The sequence below is a fragment of the Jaculus jaculus genome, chromosome 19 (genome assembly GCF_020740685.1).
Source record: "Jaculus jaculus isolate mJacJac1 chromosome 19, mJacJac1.mat.Y.cur, whole genome shotgun sequence".
In the NCBI taxonomy this organism is placed as follows: domain Eukaryota; kingdom Metazoa; phylum Chordata; class Mammalia; order Rodentia; family Dipodidae; genus Jaculus; species Jaculus jaculus.
The window spans coordinates 43,069,016-43,083,894 of NC_059120.1; the positions used below are offsets into that span (position 1 = coordinate 43,069,016).

The 14,879-nt window shown below is 50.6% G+C and overlaps 1 protein-coding gene across 3 annotated transcripts in view; it reads right to left on the reverse strand.

Moving 5' to 3' along the window:
* The window catches only part of Slc6a17 (solute carrier family 6 member 17), a 50,543-nt gene extending 35,944 nt beyond the window's left edge, over positions 1 to 14,599 (reverse strand). The window contains exon 1 of one of the 3 annotated variants that reach the window (XM_004659013.3): positions 14,427 to 14,599. The gene's annotated coding sequence lies outside the window, so the exon portion shown is untranslated. The other 2 variants (XM_045138829.1, XM_045138828.1) reach the window with 2 other exon arrangements.
* Between the last annotated feature and the right edge of the window lie 280 nt (positions 14,600 to 14,879).

Here is a 14,879-nt window from a genome sequence, read left to right on the forward strand (position 1 = left end):
CACTGGGCCAGGCTCAACAGAGTCGGCCACAGGAAGGACACATGCCAGGATCCGTTGTGAAGGACGGGATACTGCAGTGAACCAAACAGGCCAGCTCTTGCAGAGGTCACATCCCTTGTGGAAGCCAGGCACTAAAGGAATAAATGTCAAAAAGCAATGGCCGGGAGTGGTGTGTGCCACAAAGAGGAACAGCATGGGGGCCGGGCGTTCCCTCGTGCTGGCTGGGCCGGGGACGGTCAGGAAGGCCTGTTGGTGAGTGTAGAGCAGAGGTCTGAATGACAGTAAGGCACAAACTGGCAGAGAGAAGATCCACCCCCTCCTGAAAGGAAGCAGCATGGGGATTCCAGGAAGAGCAAGATGAGTGGAGGAGGGGGAGGGGCGGGCTGGGGAGGGGGGACTTAGGTTGGGGGTCCTGAGCGAAACAGCCACTGGAAGACTTGGCCACAAACTAGCTAGCTGTGTGCTCCGGGACCAGCCCCATTAATTACCCAAGACAAGTCTCCTTATGAGGAAAACGGCTTTACTTAATGACAGGTTCCCGCTCTCAGGAAGGCTGCTGTGAGGAGTCGGTGACTGGCTGAGAAGGAGGAAGTGCCTGACACCAGCTTGGTGCACAAGAAGGATCTGAATGGCAACCTGGAAGCCTGGACTATTTACCTGTACACATTTTATTTATTTATTTATTTTGAGACAGAAAGAAGCAGAGAGAAAGAGAGAGAGAAAGAGAGAGAGAGAGAGAGAGAGAGAGGAGAACGGGTGGGTGCAGCAGGGCCTCTAGTCATTGTAAACAAACTCCAGATGCACGCATGCGCCACCTTGCACATCTGGGGAATCAGGCCTGGGTCCTTGGGCTTCACAGGCAAGTGCCTTAAATGCTAAACCATCTTTCCAGCCCTACCTGTGCACACTTAAACCTTGTAATTCCCAACATTTATTTCTCTCTGCTCATATAAATGCCCTCTTTCTCCCCAAGAAGGGCCAAAGTGAGTTGGAGTAGAAGCAAAAGGAAGCAGAGACAAGCATATTGGCCCACCTCAGAAATGTGTTTGTTGGTTTTTTTTTTTTCCTGTTGCTATGCTGGGCGTCTAATCCCAGATCTGTACGTGCTAGGCAAGAGCTCTACCACCATGCCACATGCCTGGTACAGAAATGCTCCCTCTTCTTAGCAAGAACTGGCCCCCCCTGAGGCTGTTGGTCAACACCCCGCAAAGTCCTGCCGCTTATCACACCCTGGAGCCCAAAAGAACTAAGTAAAGGCCATGCCACTCCAGCACGGGACCAAAAAATCAGCAGTATTATTCAATATTATTCAGAGCCTCACACAAAATTAACATTAGTAATAAGAATATAGCTCATCCATAGAATTCGTAATCATTTGAAACATATATTTGTGTGTGTGTGTGTGTGTGTGTGTGTGTGTGGGCACGCACATGAGTGTGCACCAGGGTCTCTTGATGCTGCAAACAATGTCTGCCCAGCTTTATATGGGTGGCAGAGGAAATTGAACCCTGGCTGGCAGGCTTTATAAGAAAGCACCTTTAAACTGCTGAGTTATCTCCCCAGTACCTGAAACCACTTGAAAAACACCCTTTCCCCCCTGCCATACACATAGTATGGTGTGTGATTGTGCTCAGGGGTACTGGTCCTGGGTTTAAATCCCAGCATCACTGTATGCCAACTGCCTGAGCTTCAGTTTCCTCACCCATCATAGGAATATGCCAAGTGCCCTTCCCGAAGCTGCAGACAGTGACACGGACCCAGAGCTGCAGGCCCTGAGGGGTTCTTACAAATGCCTTCTTCAGCGGCTAACCCTATTTGAGTCTCACCCATTGCAGGGAAGGCAACAGGAAGCTTCCTGCACTCTGGGTTACAGATGGGGCTCTCACCTGGCAGGTCTCCTCTTCTGTGCCCTCTCATTCTCCAGGCTTCTTCTCTTTGATTTGTTTCCGTATGTGTATGTGTGTGCGGTAGGCCAACATGTGTGTGAGAGGCCAGAGGCTAACATCAGGTGTCTTCCCCAATGGTTCTCCACCTTATGTGTTGAGACATGATCTCTCACTGAGCCCAGAGCTTCCTTGACCCAGGGGCAACCCCCTCCCCCGGCCCAGAATCCACCTGTCTCTGCCTCCTGAGTGTGGAGATTACTGAAGTGTGTGGCCACTCAGGGCACTGGTGTGGATGATGGGGATCCAAATTCAGGTCCTCAGGCTTGCACAGTGAGTGTTTTCCTGACTGAGCCATCCCCCACTCCTGCTTAGTAGCTTCTTTAAAGAGGACGTGACACACGGGCAACTGGGAACAGCCCTCCCGATCCCTGGCCCTTGTGCTCCTTCCCTGAAGCCTCCAGCCCATGCGCTGGCCAAAGTCCAGCTTTCAGATGAGTCTGTGGGAATCCACGTCTTATGTAGCCAGTGACTCCGAAGTCTAGTCTGGGACAAGCCTATGGATCATAGGACCCCGAGGGCACGATTTCTCTTGGGCAGCCATGATCCAGCTATCAACCAGGTACGGATGAAGCCATCCCACCCCCCTGGACCTCACTTTCGCTCCATGTAAATAAGTGGGTCTGTATATCCTCAAAGGCCCTGTTCAGCATATATCCAGTGAGTGGCCCCCTGCACATAGACACAAGTAAGGCATGACCCACCCAGGCACTGGGAACAACAGGCTCTGTAGCCTGTCTGTTCTGCCACCCTAGATCAGCTGAGATCCTACTGGGGTGTCTTCGGGAGGTGTTGACAGACAGACTTACTCTAATTATCCCCCTGTAGTAACTGGGGTGGGTTGTCAAGTTGCTTTCATGAGCAGCACACCAGATAATGAAGTTGCATGGTACTCTCTGGAAGGAATGCCTCAATTACTTAAAGCACAACGCAGAGGGGCTCGAGTGCCAAGCAAGCCCTCAGTGCCAACTTGTCACTTAGCAACCCATGCAGCTCACGGCTCAGAATAGCTCATGTGAGCGAAGCAGGACTGAGCAGTGAGCTGTGAATCTTCTTAAAAGGAGGGGGAAAAAATACATAGTGTGACTAGGAGGCAGACAGGTAAAAATATCTCCTCCCAGAGTTCTGACAGCCCCATAACATTTTTTTTTAAGCACAGCATCTTGATAATTAGCCCTGGGGTGGGGTTGGGGGGGAGAGATATCTGCTCTTACCCTCTATCCAGGACCACTCCCAGAGTGCCTCACCCTGAAGCCACTGGAGGCAGAAAAAAGGGTTCTTCTGGAAGCTGATGTCAGCCCCTCTGAGGACCCCCACCTCTTGTTCTGATGTATCTCTTGCTCAATAAGGTTGTAGCAGGTCACTCAAGGGACAAATTCAACCTGAGATGTTGAGCAGAGAAGCCACCATCTTTGGGCAAACAGGCAGCCAGCCCTACTACATGCTCTACGGTGCCTGCCCGGGCCCTTGGGGTGACTGACTTTGCTACCTGGAGTCTGTGGCTCCCAGAAGGAGCACTATGACCCAGAAGAAAATCCTTTACATCGAGGCAGGCTAGAACACCATCTGAGGGGCACTGGAGAATGCCAACTCCTGGGCTTCAAGGCCAAGGTCCAGTTCAAGAATACCTGGTTGGTGAGAAGAAAACGTGGCCAGCTTCCTTTCTCTCAGAGAATGCTTTGAAGGTTTCCTGACTTCCACGTGACAGGTAGCTGTGGCCTCCAACAGGGTTTCTAATGGCATCGGCGACTCTGGGCTTCCACAGAGTCGGGAACAGGTCGGACTGTCTGAGAGTAACAAGTTGTCCTCCAAATTATTCTTAAGTGTTTTGTCCAAATCTCTGACAGTCACCAGGGAGAAGCTGTTTGGGACAGGGCCTTCACGGTTTAGTGACTGTTCTTGGACTTTCCCAGGACAGACCTCTCTTTCCCAATCCCACCGAAGTGTCACAGAATCCCACCAACATCCTCAGCTCTATCCTGTTCCCACTCTTCCTGCTCTCCTTCAGGCCTGTTTTTTTTTTTTTTGTTTGTTTGTTTGTTTTGTTTTGTTTTGTTTTGTTTTTTTGCTATACACCCAGAGCTGGAACCTCACTTGGCCATCCTACCTGCTGCCTTTCGAGGTACCTGCTGGAAATACCATGTCATCCACTCACACTGCTTACTAGAAGGAGCCTACAGCCCTTCCCAACACATGTGACTCCTTCCACATGCATGACAAGGCTAGCTTCCATTTCCTCCTGACCCGCTCACAAAACCCTCCGCCAGCCCCTGAGCCCCCAGAAGCCCTCTTGTCCACCTCCTCACCTCACCTCACCTCACCTCACCTCACCTCAGGGACACCTTCTGCAGTTCTCCGAGTGAGCCAGGATCAGCCCTGTCCCCTGCCTTTCTTAGCAGACTCCATAAGATAAGCTTATACTTCCAACATTTGGCTGGCTGGTGCAGTCACTCCTCACATGCATGAGTCATTTTCCAAACAGGAAGGTCTTTGAAGACAAGAACCAAGGTTGTCAGCTTTACATACACCCTTCACTGCTCCTTGCTCAGCCAGTACCTGGCAACAGGTTATCCTAAAAATGTCTGTGGGAGAAAACATGGTATTCACACATGTTCTGGGGTCCCTGCCTGCTGTTTTGCTCCCCCGACCCTGCCTGAGAACAACCGAGCTCCCATGTTGAAATCCCAGTTGCTGCTTTTTAAAACAAAGAGGCAGGGTGACGTGGGAGCAGAGCTGACCAAGGAGCGCTAAAGCCTACCAGAAGCCTGCGGGCCCAGCCAAGACTTTAATCAAGCGCAGCTCGCGGCACATGTGGGGAGGATCCAGCAAGGAGAAGCCAGCTTCATGCTCCATATTCATCTGTAAGCTGGGGAACATCACTTCACTACCCACTGCATGTGTCTACCACATGGGTGGAAGGATAAAGCTCACTGAGAAGTCAAATACACAGGGTGGGATTTTTCTGACTCCATTTCATAGATTATCTGGTCTGTGTTTTGTCTCCCATTTTATGAGGCCAAATTCTGGTGTCTAATGTACATATTAGATACCAGATATATCCCAATAAATAAGATATGAATGAACTGAATGAGTGTATGCATAAAGACTTTCAATGCCTCAAATTTTCTACAATCTGAGATATTTTCTAGCTTCAACATTTTCCCATTTTCTGATACAATATTTGGATTCCAAGGGCATGTCATGCTCCAAGGATGACCCAGGGAACTTTTTTTTTTAATTTTTAAATTTATATTTATTTAAGACAGAGAGAAAGAGAGACAGACAGAGAGAGAGAGAGAATGTGGGTGCCAAGTCCTCTAGCCACTGCAAACAAACTCTAGACGCATGTGATACCTTGTACATCTGGCTTACATGGGGCCTGGTGAATTAAACCTGGGTCCTTAGGCTTTGCAGGTAAGCACCTTAACCTCTAAGCCATTTCTCCAGCCCCCAGGTGACTGTTTAAAGCCTAAGGTACAACAAGTAGGCTGACCACCATCCAGCAGCCCTTCCTTCCTGTTAAAAGAGCCAGTATTTGCATTTCATCTTCCCCCTTTATAGACAGAATTCATCCTCATTTCAGAAATAAATGTGGATGGGCACTGTCTGGCATACTGCATGCTAAAGAACTGGGTGTGGAGAGAGCTTCCAACACCACGTGAGGCCAAGGAGCCGATGTTTCCATTTACAGACCTCTCCCTCATCACCTTCCCGTCACATCGGCCAAGCGCAAGTGTGTTCTATTTGCAGTTAATATTTTGACTTTTTTTTATTTTTTGTTTGTTCATTTGTTGTTGTCATTGTTTTAAAAGGTAGAGCATCACTCTAGCCTAGGCTGACCTGGAATTTACTATGTAGTCTCAGGCTGGCCTTGAACTTACTGTGATCCTCCTACCTCCCCGTCTTGAGTGTTGGGATGAAAGGCGTGCACCACAACACCTACAGAATATTTTTTTTAATATTTTATTTTTATTTATTTATTTATTTATTTATTTATTTACTTACTTACTTACTTACTTACTTATTTGGCAGGAAGAGAGAGAATGAGCACAGCAGGGCCTCCAGCCACTATAAACGAAAGTGGGTCCTGGGGAATCGAACCTAGGTCCTTTGGCTTTGTAGGAAAACGCCCTAACCACTAAGCCATCCCTCCAGCCCTATTTTGTTTTCTTGATCAAGAAGGGAAAGAATGCCGGGCTTGGTGGCACGCACCTTTCATCCCAGCCCTTGGGAGGCAGAGGTAGAAGGATTGCCATGAGTTCGAGGCCACCCTGAGACTACATAGTGAATTCCAGATCAGCCTGGACTAGAGTGAGGCCCTACCTTGAAAAACCAAAAAAAAAAAGAAAAGAAAAGAAAAAGAAAAAGAAAAAGAAAAGAAGAGAAAATAAAATAATAAAGAAGGGAAAGAAGCAGGAAAGGAGGCAGCAGATGGTCCAGAGAGGGAGGAACTGGCACTGGAAAACACGGCTGTGGCCCATGCAGACAGGATTGTTTGGCTCCATTTTACCATTGCATGTGAGAGGGGATCACGTGCTCAGTACATAAGAAAGACAGCACAGCCCCCCTCCCCCACGCCCTGGCTCTCATCATGGCATTATGCCTGAGAGACCCAGTAGGAGCTTCTGGAGGGCACTGTGTGGTAAAGACAGCAGTGACAGCAGCAGCGCCCAGGCCGCACTGCTTAGGCACCATCTCTCTGGCAGCCACTGTCTCCTTTGACCCTTCCACAGTTATGACAGAGGCGTTGCCGGCGTTGTTCCCACTTGACAGAGGAAGAAAGCCAGGCTCCCAGGGACTCCACAGTTATGTTTGAACTCAAGATCTTTTTTGATGATGGAACTATCTTGATCTTACCAGAAGAAAGGGTCATGGAAGCAGATCATTCTGCCACAGACCAGCTGCCACCATGAAATGGTCATGGACTGCACATTGTGTCTCAGTATTGAGAGATGGCAATGAACAAAAACCCATGTATTTTGGAACCGGTTGAGTGAGGCGACTAGTCCATGGGCACATGGTCAAAAAGTAGAGGCGGGGCTGGAGAGGTGGCTTAGTGGTTAAGCACTTGCCTGCGAAGCCTAAGGACCCAGGTTTGAGGCTCGGTTCCCCAAGACCCACGTAAGCCAGGTACACAAGGTGGTGCACGCATATGGTATTCGTTTGCAGTGGCTGGAGGCCCTAGCACATCATTCTCTCTCTCTCTCTCTCTCTGTCTCTGTTTATCTCTCTCTCTCTCACTCTTTCTGTCTGTTACTCTCAAATAAATTTAAAAAAATTTTTTTAAAGTAGCGACTGTTGGATCTGCGCCACTAAGGCCTGACTTTGGAGCCTGACTCCTAACCTTGCTGTGATTGTAGAAACATCATGGGGTTTAGAACCAGGAAAACTTACTATACCATCTACCACCAGTGAGTCTCTGGAAAAGTGTCCAACTTCTTTTGGTTTCATCTTCTGGACCGGAAATGATGTAGATGAAGGTTTCTAACTCACAAGTGTAAAACACCGTAACCAAGGGCTGTGCTCAAATGAGGCCAGGCCCTCAGAAGACCCTCCATAAGGCAGTTTCCCACTTCAGGTGACAAAAATGCAGGAACTAGGCACAGCCAGGGATATCTTATGATGCCCCAAAACAGATATGGAGCAGGCACACAGACACTCACTGCCTCGGTGGGCTGGATGGGGTATGGCTAATCAGTACTCCAAATGACCTTACACCACCTTTTTGAGCTCAAAGGGGAATGGAGCCTGGGCTCCTGTGAACTAACTCAATGAGGTGGGGAGCTGGGAGGGAAGGCAAGAGATGACAGTGACCTGGATCAGACCACTGGGTGAGGTGTAAGACTTGAAGAGAGCAGGAAACAGGAACCCCAAGTGTTGAAGGGCTAATGCCAAGTCCTAGTCAGTCAGAGGACCCATATGTACAACAACTGTAAGAAAGAAAAGTTTAAAAAAATAGATGTAACAACAAAAGTCCAGGAGTAATGGGTGAAAGCCTGCTCCCTTCTTTTCTTATCTATAAGGGCTCAAGATGATAAGAGATGGGTCCCCAAAGCATCGTTCCAAAGCCTCTGGCCTGGGTTCTCTTAAAAAGTCACTATTTTCTCTTGTCTCAGAGAGACACAGGGAAGACCAACAATGCCTAATTACCCGAGGTACCCAACAGACTGCTGAAGAGCACTTGAAGCCATGGTGATCAGAAACTCTTCATTACAGCCCCCCATGAGGTCTCTTTCCCGAGAGCCAGGCGGGTACAGCAGCCCTCTCAGCAGCTTTGGGGAGGGCTGGGGGGTAGAAGGAAGCGGAAATGCCTACTATGCTTCCAGATGCTTCGTATCCTCCCAACAACATGAGGTAAAGCGCAAGCATCATTTGAGGTATGAAGCAGCCCAGGCTGAGAGAATCTAACTGTCCTCAGAATCCGACTCTCTTGTGCAGGATGCAAGGTGCAAGGCTACGCAGCCACGGAGCACAAGAGTGGACTTCCCAAGCTCTGCAGCCCGTACCCCTCCTGAGTTCAATTTTTAGCAGCAATTTCTGAGCGCGTCCCTAGTGCATCTACACAGAGAAAGTAACGTGGGTCTGGCGCACCGGGGTCGAATGGACCGTCTCTAGCTACCCTAAGGGACACGGGCATCGTGGTTTCCGGGCTACGTACTCACCCCTCGGGCTCTGGTTAGGCAGTTCTGCAGGTTGTCAGGCTGCCTCGTAAAATGATGCACCTGAACCTTATTCCGCAAACCGGCAGCGGAACATTGTCATCTGCTTCCGCCTCTCCCTGAGGCCAGGAGCTTCCCGCCCCACGCTGGGTCCTTCTCCAGAACTAACGGAATAATGCAATTTGGGGCACTGGTCAAGAGGACGAGCTCCCACATTCCTGAGGCAGATGGCCTGAGTGGCATGGCAGGACCGTGGACAGCGCCAGGGGGCCATTCTGGGAGCCCGCCTGGTGGCTCGGCGTGGGAACAGCTGCTCTCCTTCCCTTGGCTCCCAAGAAAAGAAGGTCTATGTCCTCATAGAATTGTCACCTGGAAGCGCCTGCTGGAACCTCCCCACGGGGTAACTTCACATCTTCTGCAAGGTAGCTGTAGTGAACACTGCTCCTGGTGCAGCTTGTGTGGGATTTAAAACCACATGGGTCCAGGAGTCTTATAAAGAGGAAAAGGCAGCTTGGGGGCAGTCAGGGGCTTGGGGCGTGGACCAATGAATTCTATTTACAAACAAAATCACGGGTAGCAGATCGGTGGTGCATTAGAAATTCTAATTAAACCAGTAATTAGAAATGATATAGAGTGAGGCAATTCGGTCTCTGCAGATGAACTGCTCTAGAAGGCAGTGGGACAGAACCGCTGATAAAACGACCCCAGGGCCTTGATTTGAGGCTCTCCTAGCTATTGGTGTGCTTGCCCCATTCCTACAAGGGCTTTACCCCTGACCTCTGGAGTTGTGGACTCAGGAGCCCGAGACTCACTGCCCTCAGACTCATTCTCCCACAAAACAGACCATCTCCTGAAATGAGAGTACTTTAGTCCAATAATTCACATTACTGTGGCGCTTATGTTCTCACATGTGAGGGTTTTGTGTACAGTAAATAACTAATTATGTGTTTTATGAAAACTAGATTTACCCATAGATGAATATATTAAGGAACCAATAAACTACTTATGGAAGGAGGGAGAAAAAAAGAATTATCAACAGTTTGCATCTCCACAAAATGGCTGCCATGAAGTCAGGGTTTCTGGGTAGTCTTCTCTGTCTTCTGGGGGCAGGGGCCCATTAGTGCTCATATCCCAGTTTCTGTCCTCACAGATACTTTCCTCAGTGAGGTCTTGGGTGCTTTGGAGATGGCAGGCAGGCTAGGAAAATACAGTCCTGTTCCTCCTCGGATGGTGACTTCTCAGGGAGGGAAACATCAGACAGGCAGGAGAAACCAGATCCCAAGTCTCCCAGAAGAATCAAAGATACAAATGGCAGGGTCCCAGGGGCGAGGGGTGTGGCCTGCCCCCAACATATGGCAGGAAGCAAGCAGCAGCTCTCTGAAGGGCCCTGGCCAGCCGCGGCTGTAGAACAACCATGGTGTGCGGGCAGTTTTGCTCTGGGGTCTGGGGCCTCATCAGAAACTGCTACCAGATCTCCAGCACACATTGTCCAGCAGAGAAACCTGACACACCAGAGCTCCCATCAGCGCCTGGCCGTCCTTGATTCTGCAGAGGCAGAGATTCTCAGAACAGCACCTGACCTGCTCTGCCCCTTCACTCCCTGCTCCAGACATCAGCCCCCACATGGACTAACTTCAAGTGAAGTCAAGGTGATAAAAGGCAGGGACAGAGAACAAAGAGCCTGGGATCTTTTTCTAGATTCCAACCCATCTGGCACCAAACACCATATTCCCAAACCTTGGAGGTTTGGGTCTGTTTATTTTCTACCAGTTTCCCATTGGTTGAGGCCTACTTCCTTCTTTCTCTGGGTGCTCAGGTTTTGACAACTGCATTTGGATAAATGCCTAGACCGTCAGCCACATTTATTAAGAACTTGTTATAGAAACATATCATATAGTGGTTGAGAGAATGAAATTTGAGGTGTGACAGACTGAGTACCAATTCTCAAGTTGCCACTCACTACTTGAGTGACCTTGAGCAAATTAGTTAACAACTCTGAACCTCAAATTCCACATCTATAAGCTACAGATAGCAATATCTATCTCCTGGGATTATACCAAGGATTAAACAAGGAAGTCTGTAAATCAAGCACTTAACACAGAACAGACCTCAATTTAAACACACACACACACACACACACATATATATGTATATATATGTATGTATGTGTGTGTGTGTGTATATATATATATATATATATATATATGTATATATATATATATATATATATATATATATATATATATATATATATGGGACATTATCACTGTGTTCCAAGCAGGGCATGAGCACTTGCCCCTGCTGAAAGTATATACATGGAGTTAGGTGTGGTGGTGCAGGACTGTAATGCCAGCACTCAGGAGGTAGAGTCAGGACGATCAGAAGTTCTGGTCATCCTCAATTTGAGGCCAGTCCAAGCTACACAAGACCCTAGCTCAAAAAGTCAAAATTAGTAAGAGGGAGGGAATGAGGGAGGGAGAGAGGAAGAGACGGAGGGAGGGAGGGCAAGGACAGGGGCCTTTCCCTCAGAGCGCTGCCCTACTTGGGTCTGGGGCAGCATGCTTGTAATCCAGGACTATGCTTCTGACCTCCAGCAGTCTAGGACAGTACTCTGGGGATGCTGACATAGTGTCTGAAACATCAGGGTATTTACACCCCATTCTGGTGCTCAGATGTTGGGCTCTGAGGAATTCTTGCAGCCCAGCCTGGAAGCAAGTGATAAGTCAGAATTTGTCTAGAAAAAAAAAAAAAAGCTCCAATCCACCTTCCCTTTAAACTCTTCTTATCTTAGCAGTTTTAAAGGGATTAATGATGAATTGTCCTGCTGCAGCAAAACTGGATGGGAGAATGGGGGAGGCTGGTGCACAGGCAGAGGAGGCTACTGCTCCAGAAGACAGAATCTCTGTTTTCATCATCCATGTAATGTGCTCCAAGATCCGTAGGGAAGGCACTGACTCCCAGGTGGATGGCAAACATACACACATGCACACGCACACGTGCACATGCACACACACTCTTCTAATAGTAAACCAGAGTCCCCTGGGTCAGCCTGGACTTTCTCTTGCTGCATTGGAGGGTCCTCGCTCTTCACTCCTGTCTTTCACAGTTGAACTGAGCACATCTTAGCTCAGCTCTGGGTCTAGACACATTACGAGGGAGGAAGAACAAGGGACCCAGGATTCCTCTGAGAAGTAGGAGGCCCACTCTTCTCTAGGAAAAGCCAGCCTTAACTCTCCTGAACATTTCCCTTGCAGCTTCCAACTCCATTATTGATAGACCAGGTGGGGAGGAAGATGGCAACGGATCTGTTCAAAGAGAAGGGATCCCTGAAACCTATTTAGCAGCCTTCACAGCTTAAGACCAGGCCATGGTCATGAACAATCCCGAGGAGCCAAGACCTGTGCTGGAGTCTCCTGGAGCTACTGCAGGTGGCCAAGGGCACACAGTCGACTCAGCCCAGACAGATATACTCCTTCCACCCAATACCAGCCCAGGTCTTGCTCAGACATCCTCTGCAGGGGAGACTTGAAGGCTGGATCAAGGTCCATTTGAAGCTTAGTTTTGTCTTCTTCTTCTTCTTTATATATTTTATTTATTTATTTGAGAGAAATAAAGAAGCAGAGAGAGGGGGTGGGAGACAGGGAGGGAGAAAGAGTGTGGCAGGGCCTCCAACCACTGCAAACAAACCCACCACCTTGTGCATCTGCCTCACATGGCTCCTGGGGGATTGAACCTGGGTCCTTAGGCTTCCTAGGCAAGTGCCTTATCCACTAAGCCATCTTTTCAGCCTGTATGTCTTCTTCTTAATCGCATGAACAGCCCTTCCACCTTCACTTGCCTCCACATTCCATCTTAGGCTCAAGAGTAGAGCAGCAAGAAAGAACTGCTTCTGGTTAAGACCTATAGGGGAAGAGGTAAGGAACCAACATCTGATGGGCACCTGCTACGTGTCCAGCACTGGGCACAAAATAAACCTGTGGAAACAGTACCAAAGGCATCCCTCCTTAACAACTGAGGAATGACATCCCAGAGGTGCAGTGACTTGCACAAGGTCACCCTGCTGGTATATGGCAGAGAACTGAGCCCTCGCTGTGACCACACACACAAGGCCTCCCTCCAGACTCCCATTCAGCCTGCTCTGCTACCTTCAACCCCAGGGTCAGATCTCTTAATAGCCAGACAACCTGATCCCTACTCTGAGGACTTGTCTGCCTCTGGCCAGTGGACCTAAACCCCTTGTGGGGGGGGAGGGTTCAGACCATTCTTGTTCATGAGTCCTGCTGGAGAAGAACTCCATTGAACTCACAAACAGCTGAAACACGACTCTGTGTGTGACTCAGGCCAAGCACACTCCAATCAGAGCTGGTAGGCACGACTTGCCTCCTGCATTGAGTCACCCTCTGGGCTGATCTGCAGAAATACACTGAAACTCAACCACCTACTTAGCCACAGCTGCTCCATTAGAGAAAAGGCTGGCAGAGGAGCTACATCCTTTGATGGCCTTGTGGATAGGCCATGGCCAAGGACAACCAGGTGTGACCTCAAAGCCCTTCCTGTCCAGGAGACAGACCCACCTCACTGATCATAGGATAATGTGATGCACAAGAAACCCCGCTGTTACCTCCACACAGTCTCACACCTGGCAAAGCCTGACAGACACCAAAGTTTTGGTGAGATCTTTGTGGAGCCATTCTGAGATTTCCTCAGTCCCTGGAAGTGCCTGTTCACAGGGGCAACTCAAAAGAATCTTCCTTCTCCACCTCACTTCTGCATCATGCCAACCCAATCCCATCTGTCTCTTTTACACAGCTGCCCCCACCCCACCTCACCCAGCAGCTCCGGTTAGAAATTTCCTAATTCACATGACCCGTTAAAATATTTCTAATGGTAGGTAAATATATATATATATTCTTCTAAAGGGAAGGAGAGAGAAAAAAATCAAAGCGAAGGAATAAAGCCCACTTGACAGTGACTGGGTCTGATGAGTCGCCTCAGGACTTCTGAGCTTGGACCTCTGACTGGGCCTATTTGGGCTTTAAAAGGAAACATCAGGCTTTCTTCCAAGGCGGCCGCGCCCCAGGGGGAACAGCCTTATCTGGTGTACTCTGAGCACTGCTTCAGCACGCACAGGTGTAAATGCAGCAGAGGCCTGGATCCCAGACAGCCGCCCCTCTAGATCCAGGCACCCCCCCGTGCACATTTCCTACCTCTGCCTTCCCGTTCCCAGATGCGCTTCCCTCGAGGGAGGAAGGGTTCCTCCGCTCTATGCCCAAATTAGGGCGAGCACCAACCCCGAGTCTGGGAATTAAATATTCATCTCCGGCAAGAACGTTCTGCTTGTCTCGCCAATGTTACTGTCAAGGTCACGGGCCTGAGGCCGAGTGGCCAGGGATGGGGTCGCCAGCCGTACAGAAATCTCCCGTGGAGCTGCGCCCTGGTCGCGTTCAAGGTGGAGAAACCTGACGGCCTGGCCTCCTCCCAGGTCCTCCTCCCCAGGTGCTGGCTTCGGTAGCTCTGCCCAGTTACCTCCGGAGTTCTGGGACCCTCCAGAGGAGCTCCAGATGCCCATGCCTAACCCTGGCGGGGAGCAGCCGCCTGGCACCCTTGGAGTGCCGCACCATCACCACCCCCCGGGAGGAGGGGTGCGTCGCCAGGCAACAGAAGCTGGAGCGGCGGGAGGAGCCCCGCGCCCGCGCAGGGTCGGGCGGACGCGGAGAAGCGCCGCCTCGCACGCACCTCGGTCCTTAGGCCTCCGGGGCTGGGGCGGGGCCCGGAGCAGGCAAAGTTGCGGTGGCCGGCCCGGTGGAGCCAGGCGGCGACTCACCTGTCCCTCGTGGATCGAGCGCGGGACTTGGCCCCTAAACTCCGGCCGAGTAGCTGCTGTCCTCGACGGGTCGCAGGTGCACAGTCCCTCCCACCGGCAGCTTAAGTCTGGCGGCGACAGGCCCCGGGTAGGGGCTGGCACCGGGGCCCGGGGGAGGGGGTTCCCCGGAGCCGCGCGCTGGCGCACGAGACTTGCTGCCGCGCAGCCAGTCGCGACCGGTCCCGGTCCCCGTCTGCTGCGCGCTCGGGGCTCTAGGGCGCGGCCCCGGTCCCGCGGCCCAAGAAGGGAGCGCGTGGGGCTGCGAAGGCCCGGGCCCAGTGCCGCCCTCCCCGCGCCCTGGCCGCGCCGGCTCTGCGGAGCGGAACGGAGCTGGGCGGAGCGCGGCGCGCACTGTTCGTTCCCTCGCTTTCCGAAAGGCCACCCTGGCGGCGGGGCGCCGTGACGCAGGCTTGA